Source organism: Myxocyprinus asiaticus, chromosome 40, assembly GCF_019703515.2.
Source record: "Myxocyprinus asiaticus isolate MX2 ecotype Aquarium Trade chromosome 40, UBuf_Myxa_2, whole genome shotgun sequence".
In the NCBI taxonomy this organism is placed as follows: Eukaryota; Metazoa; Chordata; class Actinopteri; order Cypriniformes; family Catostomidae; genus Myxocyprinus; species Myxocyprinus asiaticus.
The window spans coordinates 348,603-372,909 of record NC_059383.1 but is presented as its reverse complement, the minus strand read 5'-3'; the positions used below and the strand labels follow the sequence as shown (position 1 = coordinate 372,909).

Genomic DNA, 24,307 nt, shown 5'->3' with positions numbered 1-24,307 from the left:
AATTTAGCCACAGTACTGAATAAACACCTAGGATTGTTGTGGTTATTTTTTATGAGTTTGCTCAAATATGCTGGCCTGGCAGCTTTTAGTGCCTGTCTGTAGCTACAGACACCATCCTTCCATGCACTGCGAAATACCTCTAATTTTGTACAGTGCATCCGGAAAGTATTCACAGCGCTTCACTTTTTCCACATTTTGTTATGTTACAGCCTTATTCCAAAATGGATTAAATTCATTATTTTCCTCAAAATTCTACAAACAATACCCCATAATGACAACGTGAAAGAAGTTTGAAATCTTTGCAAATATATTAAAAATAATAAACAAATAAAAATCACATGTACATAAGTATTCACAGCCTTTGCTCAATACTTTGTTGAAGCACCTTTGGCACCAATTACAGCCTCAAGTATTTTTGAGTATGATGCTACAAACTTGGCACAACTATTTTTGGGCAGTTTTTCCCATTCTTCTTTGCAGGACCTCTCAAGCTCCATCAGGTTGGATGGGGAGCGTTGGTGCAAAGCCATTTTCAGATCTCTCCAGAGATGTTCAATCGGGTTCAACTCAAGGACATTCACAGAGTTGTCCCGTAGCCACTCCATTGTTATCTCGGCTGTGTGCCTAGGGTCGTTGTCCTGTTGGAAGATGAACCTTCGCCCCAGTCTGAGGTCCAGAGCACTCTGGAGCAGGTTTTCATCAAGGATGTCTCTGTACATTGCTGCATTCATCTTTCCCTCGATCCTGACTAGTCTCCCAGTTCCTGCCACTGAAAAACATCCCCACAGCATGGTGGTGGTGGCATCATGCTGTAGGGATGGTATTGGCCAGGTGATGAGCGGTGCCTGGTTTCCTCCAGACATGACGCTTGCCATTCAGGCCAAAGAGTTCAATATTTGTTTCATCAGACCAGAGAATTTTGTTTCTCGTGGTCTGAGAGTCCTTCAGGTGCCTTTTGGCAAACTCCAGGCGGGCTGTCATGTGCCTTTTACTGAGGAGTGGCTTCTGTCTGGCCACTCTGCTATAGAGGCCTGATTGGTGGAGTGCTGCAGAGATGGTTGTTCTTCTGGAAGGTTCTCTAGGAAGAGTCCTGGTGGTTCCAAACTTCTTCCATTTACGGATGATGGAGGCCACTGTGCTCATTGGGGCCTTCAATGCTGCAGACATTTTTCTGTACCCTTTCCCAGATCTGTGCCTCGATACAATCCTGTCTCGGAGGTCTACAGACAATTCCTTGGACTTCATGGCTTGGTTTTTGCTCTGACATGCACTGTTAACTGTGGGACCTTATATAGACAGGTGTGTGCCTTTCCAAATCATGTCCAATCAACTGAATTTACCACAGGTGGACTCCAATCAAGTTGTAGAAACACCTGAAGGATGATCAGTGGAAACAGGATGCACCTGAGCTCAATTTTGAGTGTGATGGCAAAGGCTGTGAATACTTATGTACATGTGATTTTATTTTATTTTTTATTTTTAATACATTTGCAAAGATTTCAAACAAACTTCTTTCACATTGTCATTATGGGGTATTGTTTGTAGAATTTTGAGGAAAATAATGAATTTAATCAATTTTGGAATAAGGCTGTAACATAACAAAATGTGGAAAAAGTGAAGCGCTGTGAATACATTCCGGATGCACTGTATTCTTCCACCTGCCCTCCATTTTCTGAGCTGCTCTCTTGAGAGCATGAGTGTGATCACTGTACCATGGTGCGGAGCTTTTTCCTTTCATCGAAGGGGGGCGAAACTATCAAGAGTACTAGAGAAGACTATTTATATTTTCTGATATTACTTCAAGTTCTTCTAGACTTTTTGGCTTACTGAGTATATGAGATAAATTTGGAAGATTATTAGTGAAGCTATCTTTAGTGGTCGAAAGAATAGTTCTACCTGAACGATAGCATGGTGTAGATTGAGTAACATTAGCTGATCGCAGCATACAAGAGACGAGGTAATGATCTAAGAGGTCATCGCTCTGTTGCAAAATTTCTATAGTATCGATATCAACACCATATGACAGAATTAAATCTAGCATATGATTATGGTGATAAATTGGTCCTGTCACATTTTGCCTGCCTCCAAGAGAGTTTAGAATATCGATAAATGCTAATCCCAATGTGTCATTTTCATTATCTATGTGAATGTTGAAATCACCAGCAATTAAAGTTCTATTCACATTAACTACTAGATCTGCAGAATTTGCAAATTCACCAAGGAAATCATAATACGGCCCAGGTGATCTATGTGCAAAGTGCAAAAGATGACAGAGATTTTTTAATTGTATCTGACATGTCACATTAAGCATTAATGGTTCAAAAGACTTAAACTTACAGGTGCATCTCAATAAATTAGAATGTTGTGGAAAAGTTCATTTATTTCAGTAATTCAACTCAAATTGTGAAACTCGTGTATTAAATAAATTCAATGCACACAGACTGAAGAAGTTTAAGTCTTTGGTTCTTTTAATTGTGATGATTTTGGCTCACATTTAACAAAAACCCACCAATTCACTATCTCAAAAAATTAGAATACATCATAAGACCAATAAAAAAAACATTTTTAGTGAATTGTTGGCCTTCTGGAAAGTATGTTCATTTACTGTATATGTACTCAATACTTGGTAGGGGCTCCTTTTGCTTTAATTACTGCCTCAATTCGGCGTGGCATGGAGGTGATCAGTTTGTGGCACTGCTGTGGTGGTATGGAAGCCCAGGTTTCTTTGACAGTGGCCTTCAGCTCATCTGCATTTTTTGGTCTCTTGTTTCTCATTTTCCTCTTGACAATACCCCATAGATTCTCTATGGGGTTCAGGTCTGGTGAGTTTGCTGGCCAGTCAAGCACACCAACACCATGGTCATTTAACCAACTTTTGGTGCTTTTGGCAGTGTGGGCAGGTGCCAAATCCTGCTGGAAAATGAAATCAGCATCTTTAAAAAGCTGGTCAGCAGAAGGAAGCATGAAGTGCTCCAAAATTTCTTGGTAAACGGGTGCAGTGACTTTGAAAAACACAATGGACCAACACCAGCAGATGACATTGCACCCCAAATCATCACAGACTGTGGAAACTTAACACTGGACTTCAAGCAACTTGGGCTATGAGCTTCTCCACCCTTCCTCCAGACTCTAGGAACTTGGTTTCCAAATGAAATACAAAACTTGCTCTCATCTGAAAAGAGGACTTTGGACCACTGGGCAACAGTCCAGTTCTTCTTCTCCTTAGCCCAGGTAAGACGCCTCTGACGTTGTCTGTGGTTCAGGAGTGGCTTAACAAGAGGAATACGACAACTGTAGCCAAATTCCTTGACATGTCTGTGTGTGGTGGCTCTTGATGCCTTGACCCCAGCCTCAGTCCATTCCTTGTGAAGTTCACCCAAATTCTTGAATCGATTTTGCTGGACAATCATAAGGCTGCGGTTCTCTCGGTTGGTTGTGCATCTTTTTCTTCAACACTTTTTCCTTCCACTAAACTTTCTGTTAACATGCTTGGATACAGCACTCTGTGAACAGCCAGCTTCTTTGGCAATGAATGTTTGTGGCTTACCCTCCTTGTGAAGGGTGTCAATGATTGTCTTCTGGACAACTGTCAAATCAGCAGTCTTCCCCATGATTGTGTAGCCTAGTGAACCAAACTGAGAGACCATTTTGAAGGCTCAGGAAAGCTTTGCAGGTTTTTTGAGTTGATTAGCTGATTGGCATGTCACCATATTCTAATTTTTTGAGATAGTGAATTGGTGGGTTTTTGTTAAATGTGAGCCAAAATCATCACAATTAAAAGAACCAAAGACTTAAACTACTTCAGTCTGTGTGCATTGAATTTATTTAATACACAAGTTTCACAATTTGAGTTGAATTACTGAAATAAATGAACTTTTCCATGACATTCTAATTTATTGAGATGCACCTGTATATCCTGTCCTCTGAGTAATACCAAAAACATCACTGTAAATTGCAGCAACACCTCCTCCTCGACCCTTCAGATGAGGCTCATGTTTATAACAATAACCTGGGGGAGTAGATTCATTTAAACTAATATATTCATCTGGTTTAAGCCAGGTTTCAGTCAAACAGAGCACATCCAAATTATGATCTGTAAAAATGTCACTTACAATTAGTGCTTTGGTTGAAAGAGATCTAATGTTTAGTAGCCTTACCTTTATATGATGTTTATCTTCTATTTTTTATTTTTTTATATTTTCAAGTTTTACCTTAATCAAATATTTTTCTAAATGATTTAGGGAGGGGTTTGTGTTTGGTAGTTCGGGGAACAGACACAGTCTCTATGTGATATCTAGGTGACACAGTCTCTATGTGTTGTTGTTTATGTGACCTGTGTGACATCTCAAGGCAGCTAGCACATGTTCAGATTAGCCAGTTTGTCTGCTTCCTGACCTGGGCCCCAGTTAGTCAAATACTATCACTATTAAGACTATGAGCCAAATTATTAGAGAGTAGAGCGGCACCTTCCCTGGAGGGACTGAGTTAGTCTCTCTTTAGCAGGTCAGGTCTACCCTAAAAGCTCTTCTAATTGTCTATAAATCCTATGCTATTCTCCAGACACCACTCAGACATCCAGCCATTCAGTGACACTAATCTATTATAAACCTCATCACCACGATGAGCAGGGAGGGGGCCAGAGCTTATTACAGTGTCTGACATCATTTTTGAAAGTTCACACACCTCTTTAATATTATCTTTAGTGATCTCCGACTGGCAAAGCTGGACATGAATAACTATTTTAGAAAATCTATGTTTAGAATTAGCCAGCACTAATGTCAGATGCTCTGGATCCGGAAATGCATTTAATAATAATGGCTGGAGTCTCTATTTCCACATTCCTTACAACAGAATCTCCTAAAACAAAGGCTCTTTCAAAATGATTCTCAGTGGGTGCATCACTGAGTGGGGAGAATCAATTGGAAACCCTAATAGAAACGGGAGTGTGGTGTCACTTTGCTGAGCGAGTATGCCACAGAGACATCACCCAAACGCCCTGCTTCGGGGGCTCTACAGCTGGAACCAAAGTTGTGTGTTGCTCACTGTACTGCCTGCATCCAAAACAGTATCTACTGGCTTCTCTTTCTCACTGACCTCCACTAGCATTCGGATGCGTGTTTCTAACTCATTAACCTTCTCCATCAGCCTGACTAATTCCTTACATTTATCACATGTAAACCCATCACTGCTGATGAAAGAAGCTTTAGTAAACATGTGGTATGCAATGCAGGAAGCAATAATATGAGCGGATGCCATGACATACCACAATTGTTTGTTGTTGTTATTATAGTCGTTCTTGAGCGGCGAGGGTTTGAGATCGATGTGAATCCCTCACACAATTGTTTGCTGTTGTTTTGTTAGTTCCTGATCAGCAGATGTTTGAGATTGATGCAATAATCCGTGTAAAAAACAGAGAAAATTAATGCACGCAGTTGAAATTCTTTTTTAATTTAGTGCATAAAACTTAAAATGTGTTTCTGGGTCAAAGTGACTCAAAATGATGGAGCAGGTCATCATCACAAAATGTGTAAAATTTTTATGAAAATGTTAGCCTGTAGGATATGACTAACTAGGCAGAAGGAAATTAAGAAGAATTAGCAATTCAATTTCTATGCAAAATTGCTTAAATCTAGGAGCTATGCTGATATTTACTTTCCAAGTTATTAAAACTAAGACACAGAGGCCAGCAGTCACACTGAAATTCCTCAGGGCAATACATTTAAAGACTCTGCCAAAGATGGTGTCTTGAAGTCTGAAGCAACCCTGTGTAAATGAGATGAAATGCACAGCTGCCTAATCTTAACCGTCTTGAGATCAAAGAAAGGACAGGAAGGAGCAGAAGAGTGGAAGACCACGGCAGGCTGGCTAAACAGGCAATACAAATAGGTGGCCACCTAAAGGTAAGCATTTTTTGCTTATATAATTAGTTTGTGTTGCTTGCCAGAGTTTGCCCGTGGTGGTGAGGACACTCAAAAAGCTTCTCCAAATTTAAAAAGAAAAAAGAATAAAAGGGTTTTGAGTCCAGAAGAAATAATTGCATGCAATAATCTGTTTTTACTGTTAAATAAAAGCAGATAAAGATTAAAGAAGCTGGGTAGGCAAAAATCTTGCAGGGCATTGCTTTTCACTGTGACGAGGAAGTGTATCAGTGAGAGCAGAACTGAAAGAATGTAGAAGTGTAGAGTGAAGAATAGGAAAAGTGTATGTGTAAAAGTTGAGCACATACCGCTCTGTTGTGTTGAGGAAGTGAATCACAGAGGTCAAAACGGGTAGGCAAAAATCTTACTAAATACGCTTTTCGTCATGTCGAGGAAGTGAATCGGCGAGAAGGGCTGTTTGGTAGGTCACTTAAGAGAGGTGGTAGAATAGTTGCGTTTTAGATTTTATTTTATTTTTTGAGAGCTCTGTGTTCATAAAGGCCTTGTGTTTGTAAAAAGTACATATGTAATTGTCTGTGTCTGTGTCAGTGTGAGTATATCTGTGACTGTGGCTGTATGAGAAAATAAACTCTGTATCTTTTGGACAGTGGGTGCCTCCTGGACCGTTACATGAGTGTGACTAAACAGAGGGGCACAGTTATTGTCACACTTGAGAGGAGTAGATGAGAGAATGAATCCTAAATAATATTAGGATTAAAATATTCATTGTGTAAAGAACTTATAGATAAGCTTTCAAACAAATGGCAAAAGAGAACCAAAGATATGATGACAAAATGGCCAGAAGGGACATTTGATGTAGCGTTGTGCGAGGAAATGGAAACATTGATAAAAAATTATAAAAATAAATATAAGAGTAAAAAAAATAAAAAGAGAGAAACAAAAAGGGAAAAAGAGAGAGAAGTGCTAGCACTGTTCAAAAAGGAAGGAGAAAATTATCTGAAAAATATAAGACAGGCAAGAAAAATACTGAAGGATGCAGGTCCGTGTTAAACCACCTCCATATGTGCCCTCAGAAGGTCAGTTCCCAATACTCAAGGGAACTGCAGAAGTTTTAGGAGAAATGCAGATGGAGGGTCATGTGGAGTTGGAAAAAAAACAAACAAACAGGGGTGAGACCGAAGAAGAAACAGGATAGAAAAAGTGAGAGAAACTTGCCTTTAGATTGTTATGAACAGGCACGGACAGCGTTAGAGAAAATAAAAGTACAGTATGAAAAAGAAAAAGTATGTGAAGAACCGTTAGGGCAAGTGAGAAGAGAACAAGAGGAGATTGAAGCAGAAGCGCAAGTAATAGAAACACAAACAGATAGGAACATTAGAGAAACAGAAAAATTAATACAAGACACAGATATGTTGGTGAGAAATAGAAGGAGACTATTGGACAGTAGGGAGAGAGAAAGTGAAAAGGAGTCATCATTTGATGGAGGAAGGTGGGCACAGGGAAGAGAAAGAGGAAGGCTTAGACCATTGACACAGCAACTCCCCATTTTAATTAAAGGTACGCAGGGACAGTATGTGCCTTGGGCTACACAGGACCTTGAGAGGCTGGTCTCTTGCCTCCCTGATATCCATGAGGGGGCTGGGAAGTGGATTAGAGAGTTTGAAGAACAAACAATGGGCAGACTTTTAGCTATGGGGAACATTAAAGCACTCCTGGCAAAAATTGTAGGAGGAGCAAAGATGGAAGAAATCCTTCAAGCATCTGATCTGGACAGAGCTGTGGACTCTTATTACATGGATGGAACTGTTTTTGATGCATACCGTCCAGCTGTGTGGCAGGCAATGCGTGCTGAGTATCCAACCAGCATGGACCCTAAGGCATTTAAGGGGGAACAGCTGGGGGAAACAGAAAACCCCATCACATATGTCCAGAGACAACTGAAAAGATGGAATCAAGAAACTGAAGGGAATCCAGAAGGAGACCCATTAATGGCTACATTGTTTAGAAATGCTGTGATAGATGCCATGCCACAAGCTGTAAAGAGCAGGCTGGAGGACGTGGTCGGCTTAACCTCCAAAACACACAAGGAGATTTGCGACCATGTGACACATGCAAATGAACAGAAGCTCAAGAACCAAGAGAAAGAGCTACAGAGAAAACTGACTCAGTTACAACTTGAAGAACTAATAAATAAGCATAAGAAAAAGATTCAAGCTACAGTAAAGTAAGAAGAATCAGAGCAAAAGAGAATAATGGCTCCTGTAAATGCTCCATCACCAACAGCCCTTTCGAGGTCCATCTCAAGGCCCAGTAAACCCTTCTGGGGAGGTCCAAATCACGGATATTAGGTATGCCCAGAGAATCCTACAGGGGAGAGTCAGTTTCCAATTTTAACAACCAATGCTGATCAAGAACCTATGCTGCAGGCTAAAATAGAGGGAAAAACCACACCCATGCTAGTAGACACAGGAGCAGTTTATACATGTGTAAATTCAAATTATGCCTCACATCTCCCCTTGTCTGGAAAATTTGCAAAGACAATAGGATGCTCGGGACAAATGCAGCTAATTCCTATGACCGCTACAGTGTGTCTACAAACTAAAAACAAGAGTGCAACCATACCTATCCTGGTATCAAATCAGACTCCTGTTAATTAGTTAGGGAGAGATGCATTATGTAAATTGGGGCTTCAAATTTGGTGTTCTCCAGAGGGAGTGTATATAGACATACAGGGAATAAGAACACAAATGATGATTTCTGAGCCAGTATGTACTGGATAGGACAGATAGAAAATTATTAATAAATGGGGAAGCACAGATTCCTGAAGTACAGTTGCCAAAATCAGAATTTCACTGTACGATGATATATGATCCTGAGAGAGATGCAAAAATAGAAAAGAAATGACAGGAAGGAACTGAAGGACAAAAAATCGAAATGACCTTGCAATACATCATAATAGGCAAACAAGGAGCAGCTTTGAATATAACAGAGTAAATTTATAAAAAATTGGTATAATGTAGCAGATTCTGCTCCACATGTATCCTTATATGTAGGGAAAAATTGGAAAGCAAAAGATTTAGGGCCAATGATGAAAAAGGCTAAACAGTGCCAATGGGAACCAACAGTAAATCCATTGATTTTTCATTCTGCTGACAAAAATTACATACAAATTTTGTGTGAGACTATTTTGATGGGTACTCCTCAGGAAGTAGTCATTAATAAAAAAATACAAACGCAGATATATAACACCCAAATTGGTAGAGACTATTGAGGCTGAACTATTTAAGGATGTGGAGCGTCAGGTACCAACTGAGTTATGGTCTCAGCATGACACAGATGTAGGACTGGTAAATTCAGCCAGCCCAATAAGAATACAACTTAAGCCAGGTGCACGCCTGCCAAGAAAATCACCTGCCAGTACACTTTGCAGCCTGAGGCTGAAACAGGCATAAAAGACACTATTGAAGGTCTAGTGAAAGCAGGAGTATTAATGGAAACAAACAGTTACTGTAATACTTAAATTTTGCCTGTGATCAAAGCAAACAAATCTAAATGGCGCCTCGTTCATGACCTACGAGCAATCAATGATATAGTAGAGGATTGGCCAGCTGATGTTCCAAACCCAATGCCAAATACTTTACTGTGATTGATTTACGCACCGCCTTTTTCAGTGTACCGGTGGCAGAGGAAAGCAGACACTTGTTTGCATTCACATATGCTGGTAAACAGTATACCTATACCAGAATGCCGCAGGGATTTAAACACTCACCACATATATTCAATCAGGTTCTCAAGGCTGATTTAGAAGACCTAATGATAGACAGTACTCTGCTGCAGTATGTAGATGATTTGATGATTTTTTCCACATCATTGGAACAATTCCATAGAGATTCTATTAAAGTACTTACTAAATTAGCTCAAGGAGGTCACAAGGCATCCAAAACAAAACTACAGTATTGCCAGCCACAGGTTAAATATTTAGGACAATTAATCTCATGGCATAAAAGCTATAGCACCAAATCAATTAGAAGGCATAAGTAAAATACCATTGTCACAAACAGTAGGACAGATGATGACTTTCCTAGGAATGACTGGCTTCAGTTCTGATTGGATAGAGGAATATGCAGTAAAAACAGCTCCAATGAGATAAATCATGAAACAAGCAGGACTGCAAAATGTAAGTACTCCACTAAGATGGAATACAGATGCATTGCTAGCATTTGAGTCTATAAAGAAAGAACTACAAAGGGCACCTGCCCTCTGTAATCCCAACTACACTATACCGTTTCACCTGTATGTGGCAAACAGAGCTGATGGTTATGCATCAGCTGTATTGATGCAAGAGACCTGCAGTGGTAGGAAAAAACAACCCATAGCTTACTATAGCACTAAGCTGGACAACGTAGTGCAAGGTTACCCACCATGTTACCAACAAGGCCTTGCAGCAGTATATTACACATATGAGAAAGCATCTACATTAACCATGGGATACCCAGTAACCATTTATATGCATCACAAAATTGTGGAGTTACTACAACAAGTAAAAATTTTCTGACTCAAGCCCGCATTCTAGCATATTCATCATTACTTACGTATCCAGATGTTACCATTAAGCGATGTAATACAGTTAATCCAGCTGAATTAATTCCTTTGGCTTATGAAGGTGAGCCACATGATCGTGTAGCTAATTCATTGGCATTCACTAGGCTACGGCCAGATCTTGAGTCTACGCCAACCTCTGAGGCAGAAGTCACTTACTTTGTGGATGGTTCTAGTTTTAAAGATTATTTGGGAAATCATACAGGATATTCAGTTGTAAAGAAAGACATGGAGGAATTTGTGCCTGTAATATCCCAACAGTGTGTACAGCCTTGCTCTGCTCAATTAGCAGAATTAAAAGCTCTTACGACTGCATGTCAATTAGCAAAGGGACAAACAGCAAATATTTTCACTGATTCAGCTTATGCTTATGCTCATGGTGTATGTCATCTGTTTGGAGCAGTGTGGAAGCAGAGAGGCTTCGAAAAGAGTGATGGAACTCCCATTCAACATGCTGAACAGATAGGTCAAATAATTTCTGCTATGATGCTACCAAAACGATTAGCAGTCATCAAATGTCAGGCTCAAAAAAAGGGTAACAACAAAGAAGATTTGGAAGCTAAAAAGCATCAGGATGTCAGGTAGCAATATTAGCTCCAGTAGTTCTTATAGAACCACAACCTCAGTTGGATGATATTATTCGAATTCAACAACAAACAGGTACTTATGAACACTCCACGTGGCACTAAAGAGGAGACACGAAAGACACACAAGATATTTGGCACTCACATGAAGGACAGATCGTTGCACCAACCTCACTTTTAAATATTCTCATTCCAGATGTGCATGGTTTTGACCATTGCACGAGGGGGGAATTGATAAGGAAAATTAAACAGCAGGGATATTGGTCTCCATACTTACTGCAATGATAGACGATTTTCTGTCCACATGTGAAGTTTGTGCCAAAAACAATGTTAGGAAAGGAACAGCGACACCAATAGGCCACATACCAATACCAGAAGGATCATTCAAGCACCTGATGATGGATTATGTGGATATGATAAAGTGAGTACAAGGCAATAGGTATATGCTTGTGGTAATAGACAGATTTAGCAGATGGGTAGAAGCAATACCATCAGCAGATGAGGGGGCAGGAACAGTAATTCAATTTCTAACAAGAGAAGTATCCCTAGATTTGGAATACCATCAGAAATAAGTTCAGGTAATGGATCAGCATTCATTCAAAAAACTGTAAAACAAGTATTGCAGCAATTGAGAATAAAACAGAGACTAGGGTGTGTTTATCACCCACAATCACAAGGGATGGTAGAAAGGGTAAATGGTACCCTCAAGGCCAAACTTAACACAATATGTGAAAGTACTTAACTGGATTGATGCTTTACCTCTTGCACTAAGGAGCTATCGCAGGCAAACTAACAAAAGCACACACTTAACACCGCATGAGATGCTTACGGGTCGACCCATGCCTGTGCCATATTGCAGAGGTCCCTACAAAGGACCCCCTCTTGGGAAATTGCAAATGGAACTTAGGTCTTATATGAAGAAACTAACTGCAATACATAAAGCTATCATTTACAGGAAAAGAGAAAGGAGCCCAAAGAGGCATCTTGTCCAATCGTCCCAGGTGACCAAGTATATTTGAGGGTATTCAGGAGAAAGTGGAATGAGCCCAGGAGAGCGGGACCCTACAAAGTGGTGACAGCTACTCCAAAAGCAGTCCAAGTGGAAGAAAGCACCACCTGGTATCATCTAAACCACTGCACAAGAGTTCCCAGAGTAAGTAAGGAAAGAGGAGGAGAGAGACTTGAAACAGATGATATGGAAGAAAGTGAGGGGAGACCAGAAACACAGGATGAAAGAGTACAGAATGTCAAAAGCTCAGAAAGAAATACACAAACAGCTGAGCAAAGCAGAAAGAATCAAGAGAGTGGAAAGAATGAGTCCAAATGCATGTCTGATGATCATCACATATCTACTGCATCTGATACTACAAGCTCAAGCCACAATCAATATCACCAAAGCTTCTCTACTACAAGCCCAAGCTACAGCCAACACCACACCTCAAAATTTCAACCAGACTTCCCTTCAATTGATTTTTCAGCCCTTGGTCAGACCCAGTAACAACTCAATAATAACCTCAACAGAACAAGAATTGAATAAAGAACAAAAGATATCAAAACAACGTAGAAACATTGATAATGATATCAATAGTAATGAGAAAATTAACAAATTAGATATTTTATGGGAAACAGTGCAAAATAATGAATGGTGCGAATGGGCAACATTTACAGCAAGAGAGACAGGTATAGAAAATTGCCTACTGTGTTCCAAATCACCCTTAAACAAGGTAATAGTAGTTCCAAATCCACATGACTATCGAAAATGTGCTGAATTGAATAGAAACTTTTGTCATCTAAAAAAGCATTTTAGACCCTATTGCTCAGCTGAGTGTTTGGCTTTTTTGAGTAATTCTATCCTTAAGGATCAATTTAATAAACCACATTGGGGAGATTGGTGTAGATATGGGGATATAAAAGAAAATATTAAAATATAAGAAGGTAGAAATCCCAAAATGGTATGACAGATTATAGCCAAGAGTATGAGTGCTATAGTAAGCCTGAAGGAACTCATGATTTGGGAGAATTCAAGGGAAGATGTGCTACTATTTGGTACTTAGACAAAACAAATGCTTGGCAATCAAATGTACCTGTAAGAGCCCCAGTACTTCAAGCACAAGGATTAAGAAAGGGAATGAAAATATATCCAGAAGAATGTGAAAATCAAACTATAGCGTTACCTTCAATAGAGTTATATGAAGATCAGACAATAGTGGTGGCAGACTTCTTTTGGGTCTGTGGAAAAGAACAACTTATGGCGTCCTTACAACTACGATGGAAAGGGATATGTGTTAGAGTACGACTGATTCAGGAAATTACCATGGCACAGTGGGAATTAGGACAGTTCATGAAGGAAGATAAGAATAGAACTAAGAGAGCTTATAAAACAGACCCTAATGTGTTTATATTGTTTATATAATTGGTCAACCCAGGAGTATACCTAATGAATTTAAGGCTAGAGATGAAGTCAAAGCAGGGGTTTAATCAATATTCATTTGGATTTCACAAAATAAAAACACAGAATGGATCAATTATATTTACTATAATCAACAGAGATTTATTAATTACACTGATGATGCTTTATCTGAATTAGGACAACAAGTACATGAAACAAATAGAATGACATGGCAAAATAGGCAGGCTCTTAACTGGTTATTGGCAGACAAAGGGGGTGTATGTGTTATGTTTGGAGATCAATGTTGTAGTTTTATACCAAATAATACCGCTCCGGGAGGAACATTTAGCGAAGTCATGATTAAATTAAAAAACGTAAGAACCGAAGTTAAAGCAAATGCTGGAAGAGATAATAAAATGTGGGATTGGTTTGATCTAAAGTTAGGAGCATGGGGAGCATGGATTGCTAAATTGGGAATGTTTTTGGGAATAGCAATAATGATAGGAGGGCTATTGTTTTGTTGTGTACTTCCTTTATTGAGGTCACTAGTTCTCAAAGCCACGGTTAAGCAAATGGAAATGCTAAGATGTCAAGATAATGGGAAAGTGATATTAGAGGGTAACCAAAGTGTATATTATCAGTATTGGCTTTATAAATCAAATTGGGATTCACAAACATTGGATGAGGATTCAAGTACCTCAAATTAAGATGAAGAAGATGAATAAAGATGAGCCACACCCTGGGTGTAAGTGCTAGCCTAACCTCTCCCCAAAGGGTGACCCTCTACAATGCGCAAAGTATCTGGGTTGAAGATATCTACACTACAAAAAATAACTCTTAATATTATGATGAATATTTTGTTTTATGTTTGATATACTCTACATAACTGTGACAACCACAGGCAAGGCTGAACCAATTGCACGCTCATGCTTATGACATGCTTATATACTATATGGCCAAAAGTTTGTGGACACCACATGTGCTTGATGAACATTTGATTTCAAAACCTTAGGCATCAATTTCCCCCTTTGCTGTAATAACAGCTTCCACTCTTTTGGGAAGGCTTTCCACTATACTGTATGTAGTAACATGGCTGTGGGGATTTGCTCTCATTCAGACACAAGGCTATCAGTGAGGTCAGGAATTAATGTTGGTTGATGGGGCCTGACTTACAGTTGCTGTTCCAGTTAACCCCAAAAGTGATCAGTGGGGTTCAGGTCTGGGCTTTGTGCAGGCCAGTCAATTTCTTCCATGCCAGACACAGTAAACCATTTCTTTATGGACCTCACTTCACAGGGGCATTGTCATGCTGGAACAGAAAAGGGCTATCCCCAAACAATTGCCACAGATTTTGAAGTACACAAAGCCAAAGCCATTACACAAAGAAACATTAAGATTTTTCTTTACTGGATTTAATGGAGTAACCAAATTTGTTAATTAGAAGGGGATGTCCACAAAATTTTGGCCATATAGTGTAGGTTTCAATTATTGAATGAAAGTATAAGGGGACAGAATATTTTACTCCGTTCTTAATCAAACTTGAATGGAGACGTTTGGTTCTGCAATATCCACTGGAGTGTGGTTGCATAATCTGGTCATTGGTAGTGAAGCTGTGTGACTTAACTTAGTCACTAGATAGCATAACTGAGGTGACTGAATTATGAAATTGTACTCTGGGTAAAGACAGTGAAGGTGGGACTTATGTAAGTTCAAAGTGGTGTCCAGTGACACATATGGAAAATATTAGCCATGCCTTGGGAGATCATATGTATCAAGGGGGACAAACCCATTTTGCGGGAGTTGCTCTGCAGACTGACTCAGCTTTGCTATCTCTGATAATAAAGTCTATCTTCTGGCATCAAAACCCCAAGACTTCACAAAGACGGCAGAAGCCACAGCAATAGTAAAATATTATCTTACACAAATAATTGTAGCCTGATGTAATCTTTAAAATGTGTGTAGTGATTTGTAATCACTTATAACTGACAAACGGATGATTATAATCTTTAATCTTCTCTTATTCATGTCATTTTACTAGAATGGTAACAATTCATGATAAAGCACATCATGTTTACTATCATTGAGATTCTTTCTGCATTTCAGGAATGTTTGTTAATTTGTTTTTGATATATTCAGTTCTGAGGAAGCTCTTCTCCCTCTCTGCTCTACGACTCACACACGTGATGGGAGTCGCGAGTCTTCCGGAAGTCCGCGTGGTGCTTTGCCAGTTGTCGCAGACTGAACTTTCAGTTCACGTAAAACTGGGGCTACTACATACAAACTCCAAAATATAACAGAGGAATTCGATCCAGATTCATATCCACCAAAAAAGTGACTTAAATCGGTTGTTTGTGAGCATTTAAATGGCCAACTAAAGATGACAAATGTGAAACATGCAGACAGATGTCATAGAAAGATACGCATCCTACAAATGGTACAGGATCTCCACTAGTTGTCCAACAACAAACTAGTAAGTTTAATATTTTAGCTGTGGTGATTTTAAAGTGATGATTTAAAAGATGCAACTTTTAAAATGTTTATGCATGCTGACAGTGCACGGTGCATTTACGTGCAGTTACTAACAGTGAGTTAACTTTGAAAAGTTTTATCTTAAATCTTAAGATAAATCTTTAATCTTAAATCATTGTCATTATATAAAGCATTGCTTGTGTACAAATTCACCGCATTTAACAATAGTACATTTTAGTCATTATAGAATTTGTCTTTAAATCACCTGCTGTAAGAACTGTTCTCATTACTATGCCAAAGGTTTATTTGTGAGGTGTTGTGGCCAGTAGGCTATTTTTATGAAGTCTGTTGCTGATTCTTTATGTTGTGGTGTCTGACAGACAATGTATTGCTATAGTAAACAGTTAGTAAACAGAAGAAAAAACTGTTGGATGCAGTGAAATCTGTTGCACACCCACAATAATCTTACTTTTATGCACTTTTGAAGCACTCTAGTTATAGTGCACCTGGAATGTATTCACAGCGCTTCACTTTTTCCACATTTTGTTATGTTACAGCCTTATTCCAAAATGGATTAAATACATTATTTTCCTCAAAATTCTACAAACAATACCCCATAATGACAATGTGAAAGAAGTTTGTTTGAAATCTTTGCAAATGTATTAAAAATAAAAAAATATAAAAAAAATCACATGTACATAAGTATTCACAGCCTTTGCCATCACACTCAAAATTGAGCTCAGGTGCATCCTGTTTCCACTGATCATCCTTGAGATGTTTCTACAACTTGATTGGAGTCCACCTGTGGTAAATTCAGTTGATTGGACATGATTTGGAAAGGCACACACCTGTCTATATAAGGTCCCACAGTTAACAATGCATGTCAGAGCACAAACCAAGCCATGAAGTCCAAGGAATTGTCTGTAGACCTCCGAGACAGGACTGTATCGAGGCACAGATCTGGGGAAGGGTACAGAAACATTTCTGCAGCATTGAAGGTCCCAGTGAGCACAGTGGCCTCCATCATCCGTAAATGGAAGAAGTTTGGAACCACCAGGGCTCTTCCTAGAGCTGGCCGCCCGGCCAAACTGAGTGATCGGGGGAGAAGGGCCTTAGTCAGGGAGGTGACCAAGAACCCGATGGTCACTCTGACAGAGCTCCAGCGTTTCTCTGTGGAGAGAGGAGAACCTTCCAGAAGAACAACCATATCTGCAGCACTCCACCAATCAGGCCTCTATGGTAGAGTGGCCAGACGGAAGCCACTCCTCAGTAAAAGGCACATGACAGCCCGCCTGGAGTTTGCCAAAAGGCACCTGAAGGACTCTCAGACCATGAGAAACAAAATTCTCTGGTCTAATGAAACAAAGATTGAACTCTTTGGCCTGAATGGCAAGCGTCATGTCTGGAGGAAACCAGGCACCGCTCATCACCTAGCCAATACCATCCCTACAGTGAAGCATGGTGGTGGCAGCATCATGCTGTGGGGATGTTTTTCAGTGGCAGGAACTGGGAGACTAGTCAGGATCGAGGGAAAGATGAATGCAGCAATGTACAGAGACATCCTTGATGAAAACCTGCTCCAGAGCGCTCTGGACCTCAGACTGGGGTGAAGGTTCATCTTCCAACAGGACAATGACCCTAAGCACACAGCCAAGATAACAATGGAGTGGCTACGGGACAACTCTGTGAATGTCCTTGAGTTGAACCCGATTGAACATCTCTGGAGAGATCTGAAAATGGCTGTGCACCGACGCTCCCCATCCAACCTGATGGAGCTTGAGAGGTCCTGCAAAGAAGAATGGGAGAAACTGCCCAAAAATAGGTGTGCCAAGCTTGTAGCATCATACTCAAAAAGACTTGAGGTTGTAATTGGTGCCAAAGGTGCTTCAACAAAGTATTGAGCAAAGGCTGTGAATACTTATGTACATGTGATTTTTATTCGTTTTTTATTTTTAATAAATTTGCAAAGATTTCAAACAAACTTCTTTCATGTTGTCATTACGGGGTATTGTTTGTAGAATTTTGAGGAAAATAATGAATTTAATCCATTTTGGAATAAGGCTGTAACATAACAAAATGTGGAAAAAGTGAAGCGCTGTGAATACTTCTGGTATGCACTGTACATAGTTACAGCTTGGGATGCACACAAGTGGTGTCGTGCCCTAGATTGGAGCATTTCTATATATTTATTTTTTGTGTATTTATCAGTTTTCCTTTTGTAGGGCTGCCCTTAGCGTTCATATATCCCTCAGAAATACATCCACTAACACATTTAATTGTGATATGATATCCATTTTTTTTTTTTGCCTCAGTGTTGTTGCATAATAAGAACATTTGCAAATAATCGTAAAAACCGGTTAACCGCGTTTTTTTTCTCAGACGGTATTCTAAACGTCACAAACTCACACACTACTGTCACGTCCTGTCCAAAACACAAATGCTTCCATTACTTTTTTTTTGCTTGTAAAAATGCTTGTAAAGATGTAAAGATAGTATTATTATTACTATTATTATTGACTTTTTGAATTTTATAATACAGTAGTAATATATATATACAGTCGTGCACATTTAATTTTAAAACCCTCTGGCTTTTATTTTGAAGGAATTCCAGGAATTCCTGTAAGTGTCTGTATGTGGGCTAGTTTACAGAAGTTTAATTAGCTTTTTATTAAAAATCAGGTGAAATGCTCCTCCGGTGCCATTCTAACTGCATGTTATTAGCGAACCAAACTATTGAGCATCTACATCTGAGATGTTGTTCATGTGGAGCGCTCACATATTTCATGTAATTTTTGGAGCTTGACAGTGATGAACATGACAAACACACAATTTTGGATTTGGATCGGTCTCGTTAGACTGATATCTGATCTGTCTAAAAATGTCAGTATCGGAGCCGATACCGATCCAGGTATCGTATCGGTGCATCCCTAGTAGTTTTATTCAGATGGATTTTAATTTTTTAAAGTATACAGCCTACATAATGGCCCTTCTAATCAATCAAATTGTGTGAAATAAAGGAAACAATAAACGAAGAAATGAAATTCACGATTGCTGTACAGTATTAATATATACAGTGGACTTTAGACTTTACAAATATATACAAATGTCTCTCACAGTTTTGTATTTACTATAGCCCTCAGTTTTTGAGAGACCAGTTGCAATTACAGGTGTTACATCCTAAGTTTTCACCAGTGTATATACAATATCAAGTGTAATAATCCAAAAGTGCCATGATCATCCAAGAAAGGTGAGTAGTCCAGTAAAGATAAAATCAACTAGTCTTGTTCTCCACAATCAAGGACACACGATACAAATGAGTTCGTAGAAGTGACCGATTTGAAAGGGATCAAGGACTATTGTGTTTGAATAATGTTGCATCTATGCCACTAAGTGTCAGTGTACGTCCAAGATGACATAAAAAGAAAATACTGAGTGCACCTTTGAAGTGCTCGCTTGTTTCATTCTCTCTTCTCAACAGTTTCCTGTAACTTTTAAGAGTCTAATGATAAAAAGGCAAATATCACTAAAACTTTTTATCATATACCATCAGCAATTATGCAGATGTTTTGTTTAAAGAGATGTAACCTTATTCACAAACCTCACAAAACTTGCACAAATCCAGCATTTTATTCCTGTGGAGCGCACATATATCTTCCTCTGAAACTCGTATTCTGTCAGCCTGGATCAAAACAATGTCCCTCTGATAAATTAATGTTGTATGATGGTTAGTCCATGACACTCAAACTATGGCTGCACAAAAACTCTTATTTTAACTATGATCACGGTTTCTGACTCTCACCATTAATCAAGCATAACTGTCTGCGATGTTAGTGAGCTAGTAAGCAGAAATTAAGTTGCAAATTGTTGTTCACTGTCATTATAGGCTGGGTCTACGGATGCTAGACCAAATCATAAGCATTTCTGCAGTCTATTTTCAACCCAGCTGACCCTTCATGAAGTTCGCCACTGACCAATAATTGTTTCTCTTTCAAGCACGCTTTGAAATACAGAGCTGCAGATATTTACCAGTATCGTATATCTTGTATGTGTGCGATCTGTAGAGTATTATACATGCTCTGAACACTAAGGATTTTCCCTACTTTGTGATGTCACACAGATGAATTCATCAGCACAGGATTGCCTCTATAGCAAGACATCAACACCTTCTTTACATTATCCAACCCTTGGCCCGCCCACTGGCACTCAGTCAGAAAGGTGAAGAGGACAGGACAAGGTGGGTCTACTATTCCTCTGCACCAAAGGGGACTCACACAGGACACCTTCTTGTGTCCATCTGAACTATTTTTAAACATTTTTCTACATAAACATGCAATATCAATAGTCTTTCAATAGACTAACCGCTTTGGCCGTTACCATGCATCTCGCGCCACTTTTACAAGATGCGATGTCAAGTTATAACTCTTAAAGACCCCCTCCAGTGAAAATCAAGTTTTTAACCTTGTTTACATGTCCATATGGTGTTTCTTTTTATATGCTAGGAGACATACCATGAGTGAAATCAGCAGTCAACACCATGGCTGAGCATTTTCTCCTTAGGACTGCAGTCTCAAAGACAATCTCAAAAGCACAGATTCAGACAGCCAGGGTTTCATACGTCACAAACCTAAGGAACCAATCTCGTCAACATGCGAGGTGGGGCTTTCCATATCAATAGCATACGCTACGGCGAAGCAAGGGGTATCAGGAGAAGCCAGGTCTAGCTATGTATCAGTATTTTGCAAGACATGTTCTGTTTTCAGAAGCAAAAGATGTTGAGCCTTCATGTATTACCAAAGGATCTGAAAATCCGAGATAAATGGGTGCAGTTTATTTGGAAAAATCATAATGTCCTAGCAAATCTTCCAGAGAAAACTTAGGTTTGCAGTAGTCATTTTTCAGAGGACTGTTTTGAAAATTTTACCCCAAAACAGATGGATTTTGCCACTAAACTTATATTGAAGCCCAACGTGGTTCCATCAATTTATCTTGGGGACACAGCGAGCTCAAGCTGCAGGCAAGCGGTGCATGGGTGAGAGGAGATTATTTTCATGGAAAAAACTTTTAAATATGTCATTTTGATTAACAAAGATGAGTTTTTAGGGGTTAAACCAGTGACTGGAGAGGGACTTTAAAAGGAGAACCCATTCTGTGTCTTGCTGTTTTGAGTATACATCCATCTGCACTATTTTTAATTGTTGGTCTACATTAACTAGATGGATGTCTTTGACCACTTTAAATAGAGCATTAACTAATCGATAAAATCGACAATGAAAATCATTGACAACAAATTTCATTATCGATTAGTTGGATGTATACAGTTCCAGATATAATCTGTGGACTTTTCGCATTTTCTACGCTGATTTTCAGGGAAAATCTGCGGAATTTAAACATAGCAAAATGTATTAAATGGACCTGAAAGTATTGTCTTCTGTTTCTGAAAAAACAGAACATATTTCATAAACAAACATGCACATAAACATGGGGAATTAATGACAGATGTCACAGTTCTGCTGAAATCTGAGTTTTCTGTTGAGTTCTGCATACTCAGATTCTGTCTGGGCCTGGATATATGCGAAGAGCACGGAGAAGCTCCGTCAGTGATGTCACTTTACAGCCCAGTGAAAAACGTCATATCAGAAGAGATTGCAATGTCAAAACATTGTGCCGATCCTGGCTGTGAAAATGTATCATCTCTGCATAGCCTTCTAAAAGATGACAATGTTAGCAAAGAGTGGCTGAAGTTTATCTTTAACAAAGTTCCTGATCTATCTTTGTGGGATTATATGTTTTGTTCGGCACATTTCTCCAAGGATTCTTTTAAAAACTATTATGATTTACTGATTATGATTTTGCAAATAAACATATATAGAAACACAGAGCAGTGCCAACTATACTGAACTCGACAGCAAAGCCAGTGAGAAACAAATGTAATACTTCTGTTGCTGTTGGTTAGAAAGAAATTGCATAGATGCAAAATAAACCATGATCAAGATGCCAATGCGGAGCAGATCGTGCTTATTACATGGTTACTTATCAAAGAAATACATAATTTCTCATGAAATATTGATGTGAGATTAAATTATTTTATTATGTAAGAAGAAAGGGCAGCGGGGAGTGCAATGAAAGACAATGATGTAGTACACGCTAATGGCTGCCATTTTATCGGTCTCGTATTAGCCAGGACGTCCCGTATTTTGGCCAAAACGAATACATCAGGATGCCCATTATCCCGTATTTAAGCAGCAAAACGGTCGAGGACGATCTCCTTTCCCGATTGACCGGTGAAATTATTTGGGGTGCGACTCCCCACTCTGCGAACATTCTGTATTTCCTATTGCACAGGAGGTGAGACTTCCTGTTCCTGTTGCTGCTGGCGCATAGCTCAAGTTTGTGTTTGTAGCCTGCTAGCGTGCTTAGCATTGTTCATTTTTCTGTTTTCAGCATTTTAAACTTTGATCTCTGAAGTGAGGCAATACTTTGCAATGTTTTGATTCTTAATTAATTCTGCTCTATTTGGTTCTTGTTGGAGTCATGCAAACCAACAGACAAGGATCTGCTTTTATTGTGGAAAGATACAAGGAACTCTGAGCTTATCAGACCCAGTATGTGTGTTTGTGTGTTAAACGTATTTTGTGTGTTAAACGCATTTTATAAAAAGCTTTCAGTACTTGTTATTTATTTTTATTTATTTTGTAGACTTAGAGTTTATGTATGTGCATTACCTCATGCCGTCAGTATTGGTTTCTATGGAAGCTCCGGGTGAGTACAAATGTTTTATTTTTTTTTACTGTTATCTTTTTAAATCTATTTTTTCCCCTATTTTTATTAATGAATATTGTTAATTTCATTTTAAAGAAAAGCATAGTTTGTTGAAGTTATCTTATTTTGAAACTGTTCTTGGTAATGACTGAATAAAACAAAATATAAATTTTACATACAATTTGTGTTATTTTTAAATAGCATTTTAATTTGAGTAATCGGTTACTCATTTATTTATTTATTTATTTATTTTTTTTGTGGGTTAGAGTACACGACTACAAAATTACTTGAAAATGCCCATCCCTAGCTTAAACTGGATGAATATATTAGTTTAAATGAGTCTACTCCCCCAGGTTATTGTTATAAACATGAGCCTTGCCTGAAGGTTCAAGGAGGAGGTGTTGCTACAATTTATAGGGATGTTTTTGGTGTTACTCAGAGGTCAGGAAATTTGTTTAATTCTTCTGAAGTGATCATGCTCAATGTGACATCGACTGACATAAATAAAAATCACTGTGGTCTTTTGCTTTTGATACAGTATACAGACCACCAGGGTAAAATATTCTGATTTCCTCAGAGTTTTTCCTGCATTGAAAATGTTTCTGCAGCCGCTGAAGTTAAATTTTGGCCCGCCAAAGCAAATTTTATGACAAAGCGCTGAAAGCAAGATGAATTCGTGCTAAATACAGTAAGACTTATATTTAGGTATCACTTGCGTGTCAACCAATCCACTGAGAATATCTCGTGCAAGTGATGCACTCTGCTCTATCCTACTACTGTATACTGGAGCACATGCGCGTGCGTCAACTGGGCTTCCCTCGATATGTGAGCTCCAGTAACAGGATAGCACAGAGCGGATCACATGTGCGACAAGACTGGCCTTATCTCGATATCATGGAGCATAACAAACCTCATGCGACCATTTAAATTATACATGAGAATTTTCAATTTTAAAGCACTACGGAGCAATTCAACCATTTCAAACGGCTACAGCACTGACATTCTGAACAGCACTGATGAGGTAAAGAGAAAACACCTGCACCAGCATCAATTACAACACTTTTCACATATACACATGAACACCCTTACTAACATTTATCACAGTAAACTTTAATAGATTTTTTCTTTACAGCTGTGGTAGTTGTATTAATGTTAAGTTTTTAAAATGTGTTAAGGCTATTTTCTTTTTTTTCATAACAAATGAACAATTTATTTTTTTAAGAAAGACTACCTAACTAAATCCATGGTCTTAACTATGGTAAACACAAGGGCAAGTAGGCTACAATGTAGAATATAAATTATGCAGAAAGTCATGTGTAAAATTGTAATATATTTACTGTTCTAATGATGTTTGATATTAGGAAACCAACTGGCCTGGTTTGGATTCCTAGATTATTAAGAGTCTGATAAAAGAAAAACAATACCTGTAAACAAACATATTTACTATAGAAGCACAGTGCCAAATCAGTAAAGTGGTTTACTCATGAATATTATAACTATCCCTATAGAAATAAGGTGTTAAGTTAGTTTGATTTCCCACAGCACCTTGAAGTACAAAAAAATTCTGTTGAGTTCAGAAGTTTCAGACACTAGTGAGCTGACATGTCCTTTTTTATTCACAATCTCCT

At 38.8% G+C, this 24,307-nt stretch overlaps 1 protein-coding gene across 3 annotated transcripts in view; it reads right to left on the bottom strand.

The window, feature by feature from the left end:
• Nucleotides 1–24,307, bottom strand: part of LOC127430745 (histone deacetylase complex subunit SAP30L) — a 162,770-nt gene that overhangs the window by 79,895 nt on the left and 58,568 nt on the right. Inside the window, exon 4 of one of the 3 annotated variants that reach the window (XR_007895482.1) lies at nucleotides 5,264–5,364. The exons of the other annotated variants lie outside the window; for them this stretch is intronic. The gene's annotated coding sequence lies outside the window, so the exon portion shown is untranslated. The remainder of the gene's footprint in view (nucleotides 1–5,263; nucleotides 5,365–24,307) is intronic. 3 annotated transcript variants of the gene reach the window in all.